Source organism: Hypanus sabinus, chromosome 21 (assembly GCF_030144855.1).
Source record: "Hypanus sabinus isolate sHypSab1 chromosome 21, sHypSab1.hap1, whole genome shotgun sequence".
Lineage (NCBI taxonomy): Eukaryota > Metazoa > Chordata > Chondrichthyes > Myliobatiformes > Dasyatidae > Hypanus > Hypanus sabinus.
The window spans coordinates 22,311,726-22,334,785 of record NC_082726.1 but is presented as its reverse complement, the minus strand read 5'-3'; the positions used below and the strand labels follow the sequence as shown (position 1 = coordinate 22,334,785).

Below are 23,060 nucleotides of genomic sequence, written 5' to 3'. Positions count from 1 at the left end.
CGGCACCTGCCAGAGGTCTTTCATCAGACATCCATGATGTTAGCCTTCAAGTGCAATCCAAAATGCTAGACTCCAGATGTCCTTCGACCCCATGTCCACATCAAGCATGGAGCAAAAGCCTAGACTACGGATGTCCTTCTTCACACATCCACGTAATTGGCCTTCCAAAGCAGACCACAGAGAGGAAGTCTAGACTCCGGCCTGACCTCTAACGCCTCCTCATCGCTGCCCCCAAGCCCTAACCTGGTGCCTAACTCACCACCCTAAAACTAGCCCTATGAACTTAAAAAGCCACGACCTCGATGGACAGCACTGCTCAGTGCTACTTTGACTGGAAGCTGCATGGACTGCTTGCGTTCATTGTTCAATCGCACTTAATTGTGCACAAGCAGAACAGCATAGCCACTGTCACCAAACTGTTCTAAATTTGAAAAAAGAAATACTACTTTTATATAGAAATTCATTAATTGGATACAGAAACTGACCAGTTGGTAAACTTGTAGATGTACAACTTCCTTATTTGCAGAATCAATCATCAATCACACTACAACAATACAGGTATCAGTATCAATTAGAGTTTACATGTAAATACTTAAGAATTAGTAAAGTAACTTACTAATAGGAAGTGTTGCCCTTGAAGCCTTCTTTGCACCTCTTTCTTATCTTGATATGCCAGATGACTCTGACCCATTCTGGGGAGCTATGTTCTTCATGGACCTTTCTTGTCTGGGTTAACTGTAAACTATCCTTGCCTAGGTAGTTAATGCTTGCCTTGTCATAACGTCCACATTTAAGTACAATTATATGTAAGTACTGTGGAAACCTCTTGGCTACTGTATGATTTCCAGCATCAGCATATCTTCTCTTGATTATGATTACTCTATTTGGTTTGACTGGTCTTGCATACTTCCACTGAAATTATCTTAAGTGACCTTCAAGTTTGTGTTGCATAAGAGATGGGCAAACCGAGCATGCCATGCACCATTGGGGTGCTGCCATGGACCAGGTCTGTTCTCATGGTCAGATCCAATGTTAGCACCCATTAGACTATAAAAGTAAGGATGTGATGCTAAAGCTTTACATGACATTGTTCAGACTGCATTTGAAATATTGGCCCACTTCTAAGATAAACCACTTCGCAGTTATTTTGTAAATTACACTATTCTTTGCTTTTCTGGTTAGATGCTAACTGCATTTCATTGGCTTTGTATCTGTACTCGGCACAATGACAATAAAGTTGAATTTAATCTAATCTAATAAAATGTACTGCCATTGACGAGGGTCCAGAGAATCATTCTTGGAATGAAAGGGTTAATGTATGAGGAAAGTTTGATAGCTCTGGGCCTGAATTTGGTGAAGTTTAGAAGAATGAGGAGGGATCTAAATGAAGCCTGCTGAATATTGAACTACCTAGACAGAGTGGACGTGGAGAGAATGTTTCCACTAGTGAGTGAGTCCATGAGCGGAGGGCGCAGTCTCAGAAAAGAGATAAGGAGGAATTACTTTAGCCAGAGGGTGGAGAATCTATCAAATTCATTGTCACAGATGTCTGTGGAGGCCAAATTCTTGGATATATAGAAACAGGAGGTTGAAGGCTCCTGATCAATAAGGATGTCAGAGGTTATAAGGAGAAGACAAGAGAATAGGGTTGAAAGGGAAAATACATCAGCCTTGACGGAATAGCGAAGCAGACTCAAATGATCTAATTCTGCTCCTGTGTCTTATGGTCCTTTGGTGCCCAGCACAGTAATTGAGCATTGTGCCAAAGGAAAGGAGCCATGATCTTCATGTAAATTAAGCCCCAGGTCATCTGAATGAAGAAGACATTCCAGGTTGGGAGAAGAGATTGGGTTGGGTCGGGGGTGGGGGGGGGGGGTTGTTAGTGGTGGCAGTTGTGAAGGCTTAAAACAAGAATCTTAAATAATGAAGTGATAATCTACAAGGTATTGTTTTGAAGAAGGGAACACAAAAGAATACTTTCAATTGAATCAACTAGCTGGGATTTTACTTGTGCTCATTTCCACTGCATGTAGCTGGATGATGTTGAAGTGTCTTCATATTTAAATAGTTTTTCCAACTCAAGTGACACATGTACCATTTCCAACCAAGCCTGTTCCAACCTCCCAGAGAGTACCAGCAGAGAGTCACTCAAGCTTTTATTTTCTCTTTGAATACTAAACAGTACGGGACCGTGTCAACAAATCATTGTAAAACTAAAGTTACATAGAAGTAACAAACAATGAACCATTAAAAGGCGATAACTCCACAAATGTAATTGCTTTATAACCATAACATTATTGCCTTTTAAAATCTTTATTGCCCCTTTCCAATTGTTTTATTGCTTTGGTCCATTTCCCTGTTAAGCTTGTTCAGCTGTGACACACCAGAGTGCAGATGCTGAAATCTGAAGCAACACACAGATATACTGGGGGAAGTCAGTGTATTGAGCAGCATCCATGGGAGGAAAGAAACTCAACGTATGGGTTGAAACCCTGCATCGTGTCTAAGAGTAGAGAGGTGAGATGGCCAGTACAGAGAGCAGAAGGGGAGGGGCAAAACAGGATTATGAGGGAACAATTGGACTTGTTCAATTGTTTGATACTACTTCCTTTCCCTAAAGGAATTTTCCACACACACAGACAAATACTACATTCCTCGTTGATGAGGAAGCTGTTTAACTCATCGCGTGCTGGTTCCACAAGCTACCCAGCTCTCTGGAGATACTTTCGTCCTTCTCCTATCTTTACTCAAGATAAACGGATTCCTAAATTACAACAGAGTTCTGGTTTCTTTTGTCATGCATGTTGCCTGCTCAACCTTTGTCGTGTTAACCCACTCTTAGATACAAAACACATCACACCACATTGGCTCAAAGTATTGGCTTCATACTTCAAGGCACACAGAGATGAAACTGTCACGGAGAATGCTGACAAGCGACTGAGCCCAGTTGCAGAAGAAGAATAAACTCCCATGCTGAGCGAGGAACAAGGAATTATTCATCAGAACTACAATTGAACTTTGATGGCTTGACCAAACAATACTGTGAGACAAATCATTCTCAAAACACACACAGAGACCCAGCGATAAGTGCTAATTGGGAGTTCACTTTAAATTATCACTGCAGGCTGAGAACCCGTGCCAGTCAAAATAAACTTGGCAAGATTAAACAAAAAGCACAAAGGCCTAATGGCTCTAGATATGAGCGATGGCAAAGCCAGCACGGCTCATGACGGTACCTCCCTCCCTAAGGCCAACACCTGATGGCCCAGAGAGTCCTGGGGAACTTGAGACATGGTTGGTAAATTCAAAAAAGACATGTTCTCAGGACAGGGCTGGAAAAGTCAGGAACATTGCATCAAACTCGGGAACATAGTATCAAGCTTGGGAACATAGTATCAAACTCAAAAATGTGGTGTAGTCCTTGGAAACCTAGAGGGCCATGGGAAACTCAAGAATCCTTGAGAATCTTGAATGTTGGCTAGAGAAGCTTGGAACGTAGCCTCAGGAAGCTCGGAACATGGCCTCGGGACAAGCACTGAGAATAGAAGGTAGCCTCACCTCCAGTCGATTGAACCTCTGCCGGGTCCTTCTGTCACGGTGTGCATTGACAAATGACTGAACCCAGATGCCGAGAAGCAACAAGCTCCCTTGTAGAGCCAGAAACAAGAGTTTATTTATCGGAATTCCAACCGAACTTCACTGAATTGAATTGAATTGAATTGACTTTATTACTTGCATCCTTCATATACCAGGAATAAAAATCTTTATGTTGCGTCTCTGTCTAAATGTGCAATGTGCAATTTATAGTAATTCATAATAAATAGTATGCACAACAGGACAGTCAATATAGCATAGAAATACAGTTGTATCAGCATGAATTAATCAGTCTGATGGCCTGGTGGAAGAAGCTGTCCTGGAACCTGTTGGTCCTGGCTTTTATGCTGTGGTACCGTTTCCTGGATAACAGCAGCTGGAACAGTTTGTGGTTGGGGTGACTCGGGTCCCCCGTGGCCCATTTACACACCTGTCTCTGTAAATGTCCTGAATAGTGGGACGTTTACATCTACAAATGTGCTGGGCTGTCTGCACCACTCTCTGCAGAGTCCTACAGTTGAAGAAAGTACAGGTCCCATACCAGGCTGTGATGCAGCCAGTCAGGATTCTCTCAATTGCGCACCTATAGAAAGGTCTTAGGATTGGGGGCCCATACCAAACTTCCTCAACCGTCTGAAGTGATAGAGGTGCCATTTCTGCCTTTTTCACCACACAGCCGGCATATACGGATCTGGTGAGATCCTCGGAGACGTCTGTGCCAAGGAACTGAAAGCTTTTCACCCTCTCAACCCCAGACCCATTGATGTCAATAGGGACTGGCCTGTCTCCATTCCTCCTGTAATCCACAACCAGCTCCTTTGTTTTTGTGACATTGAGGGAGAGGTTGTTTTCTTGACACCACCGCGTCAGAGTGATGACTTCTTCTCTGTAGGCTGCCTAATTATTATTTCAGATTAGGCCAATCAGTGTAGTGCCATCAGCAAATTTAATTAGCAGATTGGAGCTGTGGTGAAGACACAGTCATGGGTATATAGAGAGTAAAGGAGGGGGCTTAATACACAGCCCCGAGGGGCACCTGTGTTGAGGGTTAGAGGTGCAGAATTGAGGGAGCCCTCTCTTACCACCTGCTAGCGATCTGACAGGAAGTCCAGAATCCAGCTGCACAAGACAGGGTGAAGGCCAAGGTCTCTAAGCTTCTTGTCGAGCCTGGATGGAATTATGGTGTTGAATGCTGAACTGTAGTCCAAGAACAGCCTTCTCACATAAGGATCCCACTTCTCCAGCTGTGCGAGGATGGTATGTAGAGCTGTGGCTATTGCATCATCTATCAATCGGCTGTGTCGATAGGCGAATTGTAGGGGATCCAGTGTAGGTGGTAGCAAGCTGCAGGTGTAATCCTTGACCAGCCTCTCAAAGCATTTGTTTATTATTGAAGTGAGTGCTTATTTTTAACTGAGTAACACCACAAGACGAATCATTCTCAAAACATATACAAGGACCCCACAATAAGCTCTAATTGGGAGTCCACTTTAAATAAATATAGTAGGCTGAATACCTGTGCCAGTCAAAATAAACTTGGCAAGATTAAACAAAAAGCGCAAGGTCTTAACAACTCAATATAAGACAACAGTTAACAAATACAGATGGACAGGCCCACAGGGCTCATGACATGAAGCCATACGTGGGAGTGAAAGGATGTAGCGGGGACAAAATGTCGAGTATCCTGTCGGGCTTAGGGAGGACATCCTGAGATGCAGGAAACCATGAACAAAGAAGCACAAAAGAGGAATGTCATATAACCAGTCATTCCGTCTCAGCATGAGGAGGCTGAGTTGAGCTGACCGTCTTGTGGACTAAACCACTGTGAATTACTCCCCTCTGAACGATCCAGAGAACAGGTCAAATAAATAGGAATGGTTTGAGAACTGTCATTCTGCAGAAGGAGCAGTCAGATTGCATTGTCCAAGCACCCTAATGATGAAAGAACTCTATAGACTGATAACAATACAAATGCACCTAGTTTATCATGCCGCGGAATATCTGAGCCATGATTCTTGTGATTTTAATGTAACAAGTGATAAAAAATTAAGACAATGAAAACAGTGGAATTATTGAAAACTATCTACGTGGACGTACTAGGGTAACTTGAGCATCAATAAGGCTAAGTTGTACTAAAGTTTAGTTTGAGAGTCTCTTTGTATTTATTGAGATACAGTGCAGATTAGGCCCTACGAGCTGTGCTGCCCTGATTTAATCCTAGTCTAATCACAGGACAATTTACAATGGCCAACTAACCTATCAAGTAGTATGTCTTTGGACTGTGGGAGGAAGCTGGAGCACCCAGAGGAAATCCACACGGTCACAGGGAGAATGTACAAACTCATTACATGCAGCGGTGGGGGTTGATCCCGGGTGGCTGGTTCAATAAAGTGTTGTGCTAACCACCACACTTGCATATACTAGAGACACCAGGACAAAGAAGTAACCGAGTTGTTTAAGGGTGCAGTCTCACATCGTGAGTAGCTGAACTTTTGAGAATTTGATTCATGTTCTCCATCCGCCCACCTTCCGGGGGTTTTGACCTGAAATTACAGCAGGGTTTTCAGATATTCAGTTAACCACTTCAATACTTTCCTTTCCATCTACAACGATAAACACCGTACAAAGTTTTCTGCTTGAGTACCCAAGCAGTTGGCACTCTTCTGGACATGTTACCCAATAACAATCTGCTAGAGGAGCTCAGTGGATCAAGCAACACCTGTAGAGGGAAAACGACATTTGATGTTTCAGGTTGTGATGCAGTGTCTCAAGCTAAAGCATCGACTATTTCTTTGCCTCCACAGAAAGTGGATTGACCCAGAGTTATTACAGCAGATTGTTCCCCATTCCAGATTCCAGCATCTACAGTGTCTGGTGTCTCTCAATTCTGGAAGTTAAGAGCCAACTTTATACCAGACAGAACTGCAGAACTACCTCTCTCAAGTAGTTGTAAAATATTGCATGGTTTTATTCTGATGGTGGACAGAACCAATGAATTCTTTTGATTTGTACGCACTTCTATAACACAAAAAACAAGGGCCAATTTTCCTCTGCAAACTTCAGCACTACTGGTGTTCTCTCTATGTCACTGAGAGGTAGCTAACTGGCCCATACATTGAAATAACGCCCCTGCTTTTGAAAGCAGTGCCAGGGAGTAGAACTAATTTTTTTTTTGCCCAACGAGTTGGCATGGTCATGATGTTAGAATGCAGAAAAATAAAAGCATTATATATCTCATAATCAGTTGACAAACAAAATCAGATTCCAGATAGAAAGTGCCAGAGATGCACAAGAGGCCAGGCAGCAACTGTGGAGAAAGGAGCCACATTTTAATGAAGAGTTGTCAACCTGAAATGTGCGTCTGCAGTTTTTGCTCATGAGGCTACCCTGCCCTGCATCCCAATATTCTCAACTATTTACAGCATTGATTTAAGAGCATCTGTCTTTATCTTATTGTGTTGGGTGACCCCAATCAACAGTTTGAATGTGGTGACCCAAACAGATCTGCTGCCAGGGTTAAGGAGGAAGGTGGAGATGAGTTGACAAGGTGGTCTTTGGAGAAGAGAGAGTGTGATTCTATTAAACATGTTAGGAACAACATAACAACAGATGAATCAAACTAAACCTTGAATCTTCACCTCTTTACTTCCCAGCATCCAGCAACACAAAGAGGTGTAGCAGCAACTCATGCTCATGCACTGCAGTCACTGTGCTTTCCTCTACAGTGCAGAAACCAAGGACTGGCTGGCCAATTAGGTGGAAGAAACCAGCATCCAGTCCACAAGGGCAATCCCATTCAACTCCTCAACTCACTCCAACTCTGTCCTAGCAGTCTGTGGCCTACTACACTGTCATTGTAAGGCCCAATGCAAACTTGATGAACGGTAACTTATCTTTCTGTCTGAGCACAGTGCAGCCTTCTGGACTCAATATTCAATCCTATAGATTCAGATGAGGCAACACTTCACCTGCAGAACTGTTGGGGTCAGTTACTGTATCCAGCTCTCCTGGCGTGGCCTCCTCTACATTCTTGAGACCTGGCATTGTTTGGAGGGCTGCTTTTGAGCATCTTTGCTCCATCCACCACCCCTGGTCGGATTTCCCACTGCCCACCCATCTTAATACCACTTTCCATTCCCACATTAACATTTTGGTTCACGGCTTCCTCTATTGACACAATGTAGCCACTCTCAGCTTGGAGGAGCAGCACCTCATACTCGTCTGGGTAGTCTCCACCCTGATGGCATGAACAATGACTTCTCTAACTTCAAGTAATTTCTCCCTTCTCCTTCTCCCTTTTTTATAACCACAGTTTGCCCTCTTACCATTTCCCTTATCCTCCCCTGCCTATCACCGCCCTCCGTGCCCCACTTCCTTCTTTTTCTCCCATGGTCCATTCTGCTCTGCTTTAAGATTCTTCTGTGCTTCAGCCCTTTACCTCTTTCACTTGCCACCTCCCCACCCCCACACACTCACCTTCCCCCACACCTGCTTCACCTATATCACCTTGTACTCCTTCCCCCATCCCCCTCCACCATATTCTGTCTTCTTTCCCCTTCCTTCCCACTCCTCTTGCATGATCTTGGCCCGAAACATTGACTGTATATTCCCCTCTATAGATTTTGCCTGACCTGCTGAGTTCCTCCAGCATTTTGTGTGTAACTGCAGGTAACTTGATTTCTCAGTATGTAGCGGTTGTCCATCTCTGATATTGGCTCAGCTTGTTCTGTTTCTTACATTTGAGATTGAACTGCGTAGCTTGGCTTACAGCCCAAAGCGATGACTCTTTATTCCCCTCCATAGATGCTGTCTGACCTTCTGAGGTACTCCAGCATTTTGTGTGTTGTTATACATTTCACTACTCCCAAATTCTTTTGTTGATGTCCTTTTGTCTATGTTCCTGCCCTCTGACAGCTTCTATTCACACCTAGGCCAGATCAGCATGTTACAGCATGGTTACCCATTTTCACCCTATCATAGACACTTCTTTCCCACACCACACCCTTCCTGCAATTCTAAAAAAGGATCTTTGACATAAAGTATTAGATCTGTTTCCCTACAATACACACACAATGCTGGAGAAATTCAGAAGACCAGGCAACATCTATGGAAGGGAATGTCTCAGGCCAAGACCCTTCATCAAGACTGGAAGGGAATGGGGAAGGTGGGGATGGGAGGGCAAAGAGTACAAGCTGGCAGGTGATAGGTGAGAGCAGGTGAATGGGAAGGGGGGTGAAGTATAGCACTGGAAAGGGATGGGTGGAAGAGGTAACAGGTTGGAGAAGATTGATTCTAATGGGAGAGGATCGTGGAGCATGGACAAAAGGGGAATCAGAATCATCTACGTGCTATCCTATCAAATCCCTTCTTCAACACATTACCTCTTCTACCTATCTCTTCCCAGCTTCTGACATCATCCTGCCTCCCCCACCCACCCACCCACCCCTTCAGCTGCCATCTTGTACTGAGGTTCATTTCCTTGCAAGCAGACAAAGACTGACAAACAGCCAATGTACTAAAGAAGACAAACTGGGAAGATAAAAATAATGCTGAGAACATGAGTTCTGGAGATTCTGGAAATCCGGAGTGTCCTCAGTAGATTGGGAGCTTGATGGTTGCAGGTTGATGATAACTGTTCCTGACCTTGGTGGGCGGGATCAATTGAAGTAATGAGAAGAGGACATGGCCTGGATGGTGGGGGTCTTTGATGATAGATGCTACTTTCTAGTGGTGGTACTCCATGTAAATAAAAGTCAATGCTGGGGAGGCTTTTGCCTGTGATGGACTCTGCTGTATTCACCAGCTTCTGTAGCCCTTTTTACAGTCTTTCTGTGTGACTATAACCAACTTTTATAACTGCTTTTCATAATCCAGTTCTAATAATAACCCTCATTCTAATAATTGCTTTCAGTAGCTCTAAAATAATTTCTATGCAGCAACCTACACAATGCATATTGCTGCAAATGTAGATGTGTCATTTATTTAACAATAATTTCTGTTTATTTGGTTTCCGCGTGGTAGGTATTGACTGGGTCTCTCTCCAAGCTGCAGTGACCTCTACCTTTTCTCTTGGATACATGGGAATTCATCCTTCTTGCCTCTGGGAAACTGCATTCGCAGCTCATTGGTACCTTCAGGATTTCTCAATGCAAATACTGCAGGAAATGAGCCAGCCAGTTTGGAAGCAATGTCCCACAAAAGGCAGTGTGACAATTACTGGATAATTGTTGATTCTGGGATAAGGTTTGGTCAGGACACGCTTTGAAATAGGTATGGCAGGACATTTCTCATCCACCTGAGCATGTACATATTTATCACATGTACTGTACATCAGCACATACAGTGCAATGTGCCACTTGCATTAACAACCAACACATCTAATAGGGCAAATATTCTGAACAACACACAAAATGCTGGAAGAACTCAGCAAGTCAGGCAACATCTGCGAAAAGGAATAAACAGTCAATGTTTCAGGCTTCAGGACTATCTAAGGGGCCTTGGATTGTCCAGATTATTGCATCTCTTACAGTGCTGGGTATCAGTGCAGATTTCTGTTCGGATCTTTGGAGTAAAGATCCTTAAAGCAATAGCTGGGCTTTGATTTGCTTCCACATTACACACACATCTGCTGTTCTACTTCAGCAGTTCACTAGAATATTTTGTAAAATTTTATATAACATTTTAAGGTTTCATTCTTGGAAATGTTGCTGGTTTAAAACCTTGAACCCAAGGAATGGCATAAATCAAAATTTCATTCAGGAAAACATTGTTAAAAATGTTTTTTCTAATACTGATGGATTAACAACGGTTCGCTGGGAAACAGACATTGACTTGTGTACTGGAGGCTCAAGAGATTATGCAGATGCTGGAAATCTCAAGCAACACACACAAATGTTCAGCAAGTCAGGCAGCATCTATAGAGCCAAATAAACTGTCAACATTGCAGGGTCTCAACCTGTTCATTTCCTTCCATAGGTGCTGTCTGACTCCCTAAGATCCTCCAGCATTTTATCTGTGTTGACTTCCATAACATATTGGCAAAATTAAAAGGCTTGACATTGAAGAAACAATATATCTATTTTTCAGAAATTTATTCTATTATAACTGACATATGTATGAATTGTGTTGTTTTGTGACAGCAGTACAATGCAAGACATAACAAATTAGTTCCAGTATAAAGAAATAAATAATACAAAGAAGTATAATGAAGTAGTGTAAGGAATAAGGAGGTAGTGGTTTGGGGTTCATGGACCATCCAAAAATCTGATGGCAGGGGAAAGAAGCTTTTCATGCAATGTTGAGTGTGGGTCTTCAGACCCCTGTACCACCTCCTTGTTGCTAATAATGAGAAGAGAGCATGTTCCAGGTGATGAGGACCATTAGTGATAGATGCCACCTTCTTGAGTGAGATCTTGCAGCAGTGTATCTTGGAAGTGTTCCTAATGGTAGTTTAATACAATCGAATACATTTCAGTATTGATTGAACCCTTAGAGTCACAGGCAAGCGCTGAGCAGAATTTAGATTTTGATTTGTTGACAGTATGTCTTGTATCCCCATCATCATGTTCCAGGCAATGATGATTTATGATATTTCATATTTTTCTGGCATTGCTGAATGCAGCCTTTTGGTAAATCAAATCTGTACTCTTGTCAGAGCAATCCAAATCATCCCAGTCTCCAGTCAATTTCCAACAATCTGTTCTCTCTCATAATCCATCAACATCTCTATGGCCTGCTGATACCAGAGGTGATTTAGAATATCCAGTTAACAATGTCTTGGGATGTGGGAGGAAACTGGAGAGGTGGAAAAAACCCCACTCAGTCAAACAGACAGCAGTGAAGGCTTGGATTGGAGCCAAGTAACTGGGGCTTGGACGCAGTGGCCACTTTGGGTTTAATCCCAGGTGCGTTTGTTCATCCTGTACATCTTTTTTATGATCATAAGGCGGTGCTGGATACTAAGAACATCATGCACTGCATGACTATCCCATCAACAAATTGCTCAATAACAATGGAGCAGGACTTATTGTGTACCATTTTGGTGTTGTCACCTGGACATGTTGAATACTGTTGTGATGAGATGGTGCATAGTCCAATTGTCTTGGACATTTTTATTGTGATTGCAAGACCCTGTTGGACATTGGGAACATATAATAGTTCAAACACGAGGAAATCTGCAGATGCTGGAATTTCAAGCAACACACACAAAATACTGCTGGAAAGCAGCAGGCCAGGCAGCATCTATAGGAAGAAGTGCATTCGACGTTTCGGGCCGAGACCCTTCATCAGGATAGAATAGTACAAGTCCCTTTCACTGGTTCATTAGTGAGTCTAATGACGGGGGAGCTGCTTTGCCTCAATTGCGGCCAGGATTAGGTAGGTCCCTGCCATGGGGTCTCCGGTTGCAGTCATCCAGGGGTGGAGAAGCCAGAGGCAGTATGTGGGAGAGAAGCAGCCTCTGTGGGTGCTCTGGTATCCCTGCTGGGTTGGGAGCATCCACCACCTTCCCCCACCCCCCCAATCACCCAGTGTTCGCTCGGTGAAAGATCAAGTTGGACCAGGAGAACTCATCATCAATTCACAGTCCTGCCACTCAGGGACGTGGACTATACTGTTTATTTTCTTTGTGACTGGTTGCTTTTCCGAAATCATAACTGTATGTGCTCTTTGTGCTCCGTGCTGTGTGCTGTTGGTAAGGTGTTTTGCACCTTGGCCCAGAGGAATGCTATTTTATTTGGCTATATTCATGTATGGCTCAATTTAAACTTGAACTTATTTCTACCCCAACATAATAGAAGTCTGACTTCATTAGTTTATGGTGAAAGTACATCAGCATAACTATGCAACAACTTAAATTATATCCTTTATTTAAGTTACAAAGGCAGGAAAAGTCAAGTCAAGTTGCTTTTTATTGTCATTTCGACCATAAACTGCTGGTACAGTACACAGTAAAAATGAAACAACGTTCCTCCAGGACCCTGGTGCTACATGAAACAACACAAAACTACACTCAACTCTGTGAGACAACTCAAGGCTACACTAGACTACGTAAAACAACACAAAAACTACACTAGAATACAGACCTACACAGGACTACATAAAGTGCACAAAACAGAGCAGGGCAGTACAATAATTAATTAATAAATAAATACTGAATAAACAGGACAATAGGCACAAGTAGAGGACAAATCGATATAATGAGTTATGTAGATGTCAGTCTAAACTCTGGGTATTGAGGAGTCGAGTCTGATGGCTTGGGGGAAGAAACTGTTGCACAGTCTGGTTGTGAGAGCCCGGATGCTTTGGTACCTTTTGTTAGATGGCAGGAGGGAGAAGAGTTTGTATGACGGGTGCATGGGGTCCTTCACAATGCTGTTAGCTTTGCAGGTGCAGCGTGTGGTGTAAATGTCTGTATGGTGGGAAGAGGGACCCAGATGATCTTTTCAGCTGACCTCACTATCCGCTGCAGAATCTTGCGATCCGAGATGGTGGAATTCTCAAACCAGGCAGCGATGTAGCTGCTCATGATACTCTCGATACATCCTCTGTAGAACATGGTGAGGATGGGAAGTGGGAGATGGACTGTCCTCAGCCTTTGCAGAAAGTAAAGACGCTACTGGGCTTTCTTGGCTATGGAGCTGGTGTTGAGGGACCAGGTGAGATTCTCCGCCAGGTGAACAGCAAGAAATTTAGTGCTCTTAACGATCTCAATGGAGGAACCGTCAATGTTCAGCGGAGAGTGGTCACTCCCTGCTCCCCTGAAGTCAACAACCATCTCTTTCGTTTTGTTCACAATCAGAGACAGGTTGTTGGCTCTGCACCAGTCCATTGGCTGCTGCACCTCCTCTCTGTATGCTGACTCATTGTTCTTGCAGATGAGACCCACCACGGTCATGTCATTGTCGAACTTGATGATGTGGTTTGAGCTGTGTGTTGCTGCAGTCGTGGGTCAGCAGAGTGAACAGCAGTGGACTGAGCACACAGCCCTGGGGGGACCCCCGTACTCGGTGTGATGGTGTTGAAGATGCTGCTCCCGATGCGGACTAACTGAGGTCTCCCAGTCAGGAAGTCTAGGATCCAGTTGCAGAGGGAGGTGTTCAGGAAGCTCTGTTAATTGAGCATACTTGTGATATTGGTTGTGTTGGACTTGTAGATTTTCCAGATAACCAGATCTTATTGTGTTGATGCTCCAACAAACTTTTAATTCACATTTTTTTGTTATTGATAGGTAAACCATTTCAGAAAATAAACTAATATAGTTAAGTAAATCAGTCTTTTGAATATAACTCGATACTGTATAATCTCATTTAAGTGAGGGTACTAGTAGACATGACTCAGGACACGTTTAAGACTCTAAAATGGGTACATTATTGAAATTATATCTGATCCATGTGATCTCTGATGTAACCCAGTCTTTAAATCAGGAAGTGCCAAACTTGTAAATCTCCAATTTCCCATGTCTGAACAGAAGAACAGATGGCATCACTGATTTTGATTAATTTTTAATATTTTTCTGATTATGTGAGTGGCTGCTAGTTAATCCTAATGGCTCTGTGCTTATGATTACATGTAACTTTGAATATAAAGGATAACAACAGCTCTTTTGGATAACTAACTGCAATCTGCCTATAGTTTGCTTCCCTTGTCTTCAGGCTTTTACAGTATGTCATTGCAACAGTTCAACTAGTTTATAGATGATTGTTTTGCCTTAAACTTACCTTTTTCTAAACATCCTCAAGACCCATCTGCTTTCCAATAGTGCATTGTTCTCAAAAGCTAATCTTGGATTTTGCAGGCTTCCTCGTGTTTAGAGTAAACACAAAACACTCTGCAGATGCTGGGGTCAAAGCAACACACACAACACGCTGGAGGAACTCAGCAGATCGGGCAGCATCCGTGGAAACAAACAGTCAACGTTTTGAGCCTAGACCCTTCATCAGGACTGAAGAGGGAGGGGGCAGGGGCCCCATAAAGAAGGTGGGCGGAGGGTGGGAAGGAGACTGGTAGGTGCCAGGTGAAAATCCAATCAAAGGAAAGATCAAGGGGTGGGGGGAGGGGAAGCATGGAGGGGATAGGCAGGAAAGGTGAAGGAATGTAAGGGGAAAACACTATGGGCAGTAGAAGGAGGCAGAACCATGAGGGAGGTGATAGGCAGCTGGAGGAGGAGGCAGGGTGAAAGTGGGATGGGGGGAGGGAGGGAATTACCGGAAGTTGGAGAATTCAATGTTCATGCCAAGGGGCTGGAGACTACCCAGACGGTATGTGAGGTGTTGCTCCTCCAACCTGAGTTTGGCCTCATCATGGCAGTAGAGGAGGCCATGTATGGGCATATCCGAATGGGAATGTGAAGCAGAGTTGAAGTGGGTGACAACCAGGAGATCCTGTCTGTTGTGGCAGACGGAGTGGAGGTGCTCAACAAAGCGGTCCCCCAATCTGAGACGGGTCTCACTGATGTAGAGGAAGCCGCACCGGGAGCACCAGATGCAATAGATGACCCCAACAGACTCACAAGTGAAGTGTTGCCTCACCTGGAAGGACTGTTTGGGGCCCTGAATGGTGGTAAGAGAGGAGGTGTAGGGACAGGTGTAGCACTTACTCTTGCAGGGATAAGTGCCAGGTGGGAGATCCGTGGGGAGGGATGTGTGGACCAGGGAGTTGCGGAGATAACGATCCCTCAACCCTCATTATAGGGTCCCTGCCCCTCCCTCTTCAGTCTTTATGAAGGGTCTTGGCCCAAAACATTGACCGTTCATCTCCACGGATGCTGCCCGACCTGCTGAGTTCCTCCAGCGTGTTGCTTCCTCATGTTTGTGATTTGCTGCTGCAAAGTCTCTTCAAAGGATACCTACCCTGAAGAAGTTTAAATCTCTTTAACGGGAGTTTGGTGTGACCCCCTCTCACTGATCCCCGTCTATGATCTCTGCTGCGCTCTGACTCTTCAACCATGTACTCACTCAAAACCATTATCACATCCATGTATCCTTCCTGGGAGCTCGTCTTCACTGCCATCTTGTTTCACTGAGCTCATCAATTTCTCCTTCCGGTAAACAAAATATTCCCCTCCCCTCTTCTTTTATTCCCAGCATTCGCCTCTTACCTCTTTTCATCTGCCTATCATCTCCCCCTGGGCCACCTCCTCCTTCCCTTTCACCTACAGTCCACTCACATCTCCTATCAGATTCATCCTCTCCAGACCTTTACCTTTCCTACCTACCTGGCTTCACCTATCAACTTCTAGCTCCCCTCCTCCTCCCCCCATCCTGTTATTCTGACAACTTCCTCCTTCCTTTCCAGTGCTGAAGATGGATATCGGCCCGAAACATCAACTGCTTATTCATGTCCACAGACGCTGCTCTGCCTGACCTCAAGCATTTTGTATGTATTGCTTTGTATTTTCAGCGTCTGCAGACTTTCTCATGTTTAAGTATCAATATCTACTTGTTTGAAGCCTTTTTCACATCACTTTCTTCCTTATCCTGTGGTAATTTGCCACAATAGAAAGTTTTGCATCCAAGATAATAGATATCTTGATGCCACTACACCACCATCCGGCTTTACGTTATTGTGGCACTTCTAATTTTCATCTTTCAGTGGGTTAATATTTTGCCTTTCTGTAAGTCAAAGTCATCTGCACAAGTACACAATGCACATGTGAAATGTAAAACTTTAGCAGCATCATAGGTGGATAAGCAACATTCACAAGAAAAACAGAAATAGAAAGTGTTAACAATTTTTACAAGAAAGAATGAATTTAGAACCAAAAAAGCACGAAGTCCATTTTAGTGCAAAGTGATCAACATGGTTATACCGTTGTAAAACTGTAACGATGATCAGGGTTGTGCTGCTTCGAGAACTGAATAGTGAGGTCCTTGTTAAAGTCTAATTGGAAGCAATATAATCACAATTCATATTTAATTTTTATTTCAGTTTATGACCATATTAACAATGTAATTATTTATTGATTGAGAGATACAGCAATGTAACAGGTCCTTCAGGACCAACAAGCCCACATCACTCTATGTGACCAATTAACCAAATACATATTTGGAGTGTGGGAGGAAATCAGAGCACCCAGAAGAAACCCAGGCAGTCATGGGGAGAATGCACCAATTCCTTACAGACAGCCGTGAGAATTGAACCTGGGTCACTGAATCAGGCAGCGACTTTGTTGTTTCTTTATCAGTTTTACAAGGCTGAGTTGTTAGCTTGACTCTCAACCCAGCACAGACAGAAAGCGTGAGAGCAGCTAGCCGGATTCGAACCCTAGGACCACTTACCTCGAAGTCCGGTGCAGATGCCACTACACCACCAGTTTACATTATTGTGCCACTTCTAATTTTGGTTAGCATTAAGCAAATATCTAATGCAGGTAAACAAACTGAAAGATGATAATTCCTTCTGAAATTTATAAGACAAATGAAACATCCATGCCAGGTATGAAATACTATGCCTATGTCAATATATCAATGCATACAGTACATGAAACTTAATGATGATACTGTATGCTTTAAGACTAAGCATAGCTAGTTGCATTAGAGAAAGGATTTGCATCATTTAGCATCATCCTCAGTCTGTACATCTCAAAGTTCTTTAAAGTGAATTGTCTTTTTAAATAGTAAACATTATTGTTGTTAATAAACAAACATGACAGCTAATTGTACACAGCAAACAGGAAAGGATCTCTATATTGGAGTGCAATTACTAGATGTGTGGCCCATAATGGACAGACGGTGATCATCTCCAACAACAACTTGTCCTTGACATTCAAAGATATCACCTTCATCAAGTCTGAGTTCAATGTGACAATGTGTTACATCTCTGCATATAATTTATGAGAGGAGAGCACGAGTCATAATGATGCCATCCTTGCATTCCTTACAAACACATGAAAAGCTGCAGATGCTGGAAATCCAAGCAACACTCAAAAAATGCTGGAGGAACTCAGTGAGCCACGGAGTGCCTATGGAAAAGATTAACCAGCCAACGATTTGGACTGAGACCCTTCATCAGTATTTGCATTCCTAGCCTAGCCAGCAGAGAGGTGGTGAAACCTATATACCAACTGCTAAAAGTAAATGAGATTCACAAAGTGTTTTAATGTGCTCCACATTGTTTGTTTCCAATAGACTTTTGTCTACCCATTGTTTGGAGAAATGCTGCCTGGAATGACTTTCATGGGTTTTAATCTGCTAAATGTAAAAGTAAGTTTACTTTACAAAAAAAAAGGGCTTTTCATATTAGTATCTTAAAATGATGAACATGGATAGTACTTAGTAAGAAGCTGACTTTCCAAGACTTATCCTTCAAGCAGAAAGAAATTACTTTAATTAAAAGGCCCAAAACGCTGACTGTACTCTTTTTCTATAGATGCTGCCTTACCTGCTGAGTTCCTCCAGCATTTTGTGCTTGTTGCTTGAATTTCCAGCATCTGCAGATTTTCTCTTCTCTGTGACTATAATTAATAACTCAGGTTAATGAATTGATTAATAAGGTTAAATGCTCCTAAACTAGTAACATTGGTGTTGATTTGCATGCATGAATTGGAAACTATTAGTTATCCTCAGTTTCATGCAAAATCATTTTTGAAAGCAACTTCATGATAACTCTAAATTAGACAAAGGAAGCCTGGTAAAGGAAGCCATTGGGCTAAAGCTAGAGGAAAAGAATTTTAACAAAAATGAAGGTCTCACTCTAAGAAAGAACTGGAATTTGATTGTGAACAAGGTGGGAGAGTGGAAACCTGATTGGACAAGGACCAACTAACCAGGAGGGATGGATGATGGGGGTATAAATACAATCAGACTAAACATGCCCAATAAAGATGGCAGAGTTTGTCATTGAAACATCAGTTATAATTGATACCTGTACCCAACTAGAAGCCCGAGAAAAGTTTATTCATCACCGGGAAAGGACTAGATCCTTTTCCCTAAATTGGATATTTTGTTTAATTCCATTCAAACGTCAATATTAGATTCCTAATGGTCAGTGAGGAGAGTTGATTTTGGTTCTTATGTAATTACATTCTCTATTTAAGGAACAATATACTATTGCTTCATTCTAGTCAAAGATGTTATTGACTCGGTGGCATTTTTGTTTAACTGACGTCATTCAGTCAAAGAAATACACAGTTTCCAGAGGTATGTTAATATTTTGCATGGTGTTCCCAAGATTGATGATTGAAAAGCAAGTATGTTTTGAGGTTTACAATGCCTACATTTTGGCTGTGTTGTAATTGGCAAACAAGTTAGTTTACATTTAAAAAATACCCAACTCTAAACTGATAACCATTGACAACACAGTTCTTTGAACTATTTCATTGAGAAAGGTTTGAAGTGTTAGCTTCTGCATATATGGATAAACATCAGTTCAAGGTCTTGTAAATAATCAATCACAAATCAATGTATTCTGCTTCTTGTAATACCAATAACAAAACCAATGTTTGTTAGTTGCAAGTTAGTAACATCTGTACAGCCATAGATATAAATTGTCTATTCCATAAGGTGTTGACCTTTTCAGGATTTCATATAATTCTATTAAAGAGTTGAAATGAGCTTTGAAAGCTTTGGTTTTTAACCACACATACATAGTATAAAAGGCAGGCACATCCCTCACATGATTGGCAGTATCTACTGGAGGGGCAACTCTTACCATCTAAAATCCCTTCCATCTGGGTTATGCCTTCTTTTCACAGTTACCATCAGGCAGGAGATCCAGAAGCCTGAAGTCCCAAACCAGCAAGTTCAAGAATAGCTGCTTCCCTTCAAATTTTCCATTCTTGAACCAACCTGCACAAACTTAATCACTACCACTGGTTAGCAAGCAACACAATGACCATTTTGCACCACAATGAACCTTGTGTGTTATTATTTTTGTCTCATTGTGATCATTCTTGGAAAGCATTAGCAAGAAAGAGGAAAGGTAGGTAGGGAACATGGACAAAAATCACATCAGATATGATCTTATTGCAGGGTGATTTGGCATAAGGTGGTACACATGGACACCTGCTGTTCTGTCAGGTTTTCATGATTCTTTTTCCAATCATCAAGCTGTTTGATTGGCACAATCATGCAGTCGATTTAGAGCCATGCTTCCCATCTGTTTACTTATTCTTTATAATTGACATGCATCTCTCCAATTTCCACTTTCTTTAAATGTCCAATGCCATGATTACTTTTGTATTGATCTGGGACTGTCACAAGGATTTCCTTCTCTGGGAAGTTAGCACAATGGTTATCTTTTTTACTTGTGTTGTGAACTTTCTAACTAAATTATCTCAATATCAATAAAACCCCATGAACTCCTGAAATCTAGACCACTGCAATCATTATTCTCTCTACCTGACAGCAAGTCAGTTTGGAAATCACTGCTTTAGAGGAATGTTTAAAGGAACATTAAATAGTCAGTATCTCTGAAGAAATTATATTTAGCCAACAACTTCTGCCATGCAGAAGTGTGGCACTCCATGCCTTCAGAAACTGGCAAATCTATTTCATTTTTATTCAATGTGTCTGTCAATAAATACAGCAGTTCCTTAACAACATAAACATTTTAACCAGAGTTTGATAGACTAATGGACAGATACTATATCACACAATTACAGATAGGTAATTGTTAATCCAAAAAGTCACATTATCTTCAAGGACATCAGCACACTCTGAGCATAGTATTCAAAGCTGCATAGTAGAGGACAAGGTCCATTGCAACTTGCATTGTGAAAGAGAAATCCACAAATTTTGCAAGATTACAGAAGTGGTTCTTACATACCTTTGCCAATAGCCCATTGAATCTTCTTTAGACATCTCCATAAAGCAAACAATTAACAATTACATTTAGTTACATATTAAATTCTATTATGTTAGTGATAGTTTTGGACTTTCTTAAATAACTATAGTGATTATGCTTCAAAGTGCATTTCATTATCTGTGCGGAGATAAAGGACAATCTGATGCCACTTGTAACATCAGTCTTCATGGTCCTCAGATTATGCCTTAAAGAACTTGCAAGCATGAGACCATCATCAGTTTTAGGCCAGCATAGCAGTTATTACAGCAACAGCATACTGGGTTTAGTTCCCACTGCTGTCTGTAAGAAGCTTGTACGTTCTCCCTATGACAGCGTGATGACCCTAGGTTACATCTCTGATGATGTGTCTCAGATCTATGTAGAATCTTAAATCCCTTCATTTAAGGATTCTACGTCTATTTCTTGTGATGTCCTCGGGTAGGCAGCTCCCTCCGGGAGTGGGTGGGTACGAAAGTTAGAAAACACCGAGCTGTCTCCCCGCAGGCAGAGCGGATAGATACCCTCGGCAGCGTTACCCTGCAGGAAGCTCCTCCCGGCCGCGAAGAAGATAGTGATTGTGTCTGTTCCACTCGAGCGCACTGTCGACCTCGCAGTTAGCTCTGACAGGAACCACCGCTCCCGCGCGGCTTTATTACCACAATCTCTACCTCCTGCAACCGTGCTCACCGCTCTCGACTGAGCGCCTCGCTGCTGGTCGGCTATTTATAGAGAGCGTGGAGCCACACCCCTCCGCCTGCCCCGCCCACCCCGCGCGTCGCCCCGCCCACTTCGCCACTCCCTCTTCTCTCCTCGCGCCTGTTTTCCCTCCAGTCACCCAGCCCTCCCGCCACGTAGTCGGCGCACGTGACCTCCGAGGAGGCGAGGGGGAGGAGGCGGTGGCAGCGTGGGTTCCCGCCCAGCCCTGTAGCGCTGCCATTCACAAAAAAATAGCGGAGCGCGACTGCGTTCGCTGACCATCAGCGGTGTGTCCCTGGACTGGATGGAGTTGGGGAACGGCACTGAGGTGAGTTCCTTCCTCAGGGGTAGGGTGGAACCTGGGCAGGAAGCCCTTCCAGCATCCGTGTAGTATTGCTGAATCCCCAGCCGCAACTTTGCTCCAACTTTGCCGGAACGTTTGCATGTGAGCCTGCTTCCTTCCATGGCTATAGATTAGGGGCGCTGCTCTCACCTTCGCATAGCCGCGTGTCACGGGGGTGGGGTGGGGTGGGGTGGGGTGGGGAACTACTGGTGGAGGCTATGACCAGCTGGATTGTCTGATATGGTGGATGGTGGCTGCCTGCATTGCTGTGCTGAAGATATGTACTCCTGGTGCCCCAAAAGTGTGTGTGTGTGTGTTGATGGGTGGGGTGTTATGCTGCGATGGGACAGGGTGGTCATTCGATGTGGTCAGGGTCCTATTTTTGCGGTAGGTGGGTGAGGGGTGTGGTGGTTCTTGGTGCCGGTGGGATGCGCTACTGTGATGAGATGGGGGGGGGGAGTGGAGAGGAATAGGGGGGGCTACAGGTGCACTAAGGAAGGAGGGGGTGTAATGGTGTAGGACTTGCTTTTCGAACTGATGTGGGGAGGTGGTATTGGGTGACTGCTTGTCATGCTGATACGTGCATTTCATGCTGTTATAGAATTATAAGCCTTTATAGAATTTTATGATACTGGCTTCCATCTAAACCCTCGCCCCTTGTTATAAATTAATCTAGTTTCAACGTCTGCCGTTCCCTTTAAAAGTCCGTCTCCTGACCCACCACCTTGTATCTATTCTCTTTTCCCCAGTTGTTATAGGGTACCTGTCACTTTACAAGGCTCATAAAGGGGTTCCTTGTAGACAACACTGCAGATACGTGCATCTGGAATAGTAACAATCTACTGCAGAAACCCAGCGATCAGCATGTGGTTGGGGGGGGGGGGGGGTGGCGGAATTGGACAGCCGACATTTCGTGTCTAGATTTTGCATCGGTCCCCTTTCTGTGTCTTCGACCTGATCCGTTCCTCGTTCCACAAATGCTGCCTAACCTGAGTTTTTTTTCCCCCACATTGTATTTTAATCGTTTTGTTCCCCTTTTCCCGCCTTGATTTTAAGTATTGTATCGTTTCTCCCTGGGATTTCCTTTTTCCTGATAGTTTCTCTGAAGGTTTTCTTTAACTAAATAAGTTCAACTAATTGGTTCCGCATTTCGAGTTGGTATTTGGTAGTTTTATATTTGGTATTTGGTAGTTTTAGCTCTGTACTAAAGTTAATAATTACATTGAAATAAAACAGAATGCTATGCGTGCAAATGCAGAAATCGCTGGAAATTCTCGGTTGTTTGAAAGGGTGTCTGTGGTAAGTGAAACAGTCACTGAGTGTACTGTAAGTTCCAGCCCTGGGATTTGCTCCGTAAATCACCTTTCTACCGAGCCGACTTGTTGCTCTTCGCGCCTCAGCTTAAACAGGAACACACCCCTCGGGAGACACGTCAGTGCAGGAGCAAAATATCAACCCGATACACGGAATGCCTTCAAATTTGTTCTCGGTTAATAACGTCTGATAAACGCATCATTGGGAAGTTCCCTTCCCCCTCTTCTGAAGATGCATAATAAATGAAATTCTCGCAGTTGCTTAAAAACCTCAATCCCCCCCCCCATTTCTGGGCATCACCGCCAGGTTTGAGAGTTTTCATCTGGTCGCT

General features: G+C 43.2%; 1 protein-coding gene across 3 annotated transcripts in view; it reads left to right on the top strand.

Annotated features, from left to right (window-relative positions):
* c21h15orf39 (chromosome 21 C15orf39 homolog) overlaps nt 1–23,060 on the top strand; it is a 72,482-nt gene that overhangs the window by 12,612 nt on the left and 36,810 nt on the right. Inside the window, exon 1 of one of the 3 annotated variants that reach the window (XM_059946166.1) lies at nt 21,274–21,400. The exons of the other annotated variants lie outside the window; for them this stretch is intronic. The gene's annotated coding sequence lies outside the window, so the exon portion shown is untranslated. Of the gene's footprint in view, nt 1–21,273; nt 21,401–23,060 lie in introns of those variants that run through there. 3 annotated transcript variants of the gene reach the window in all.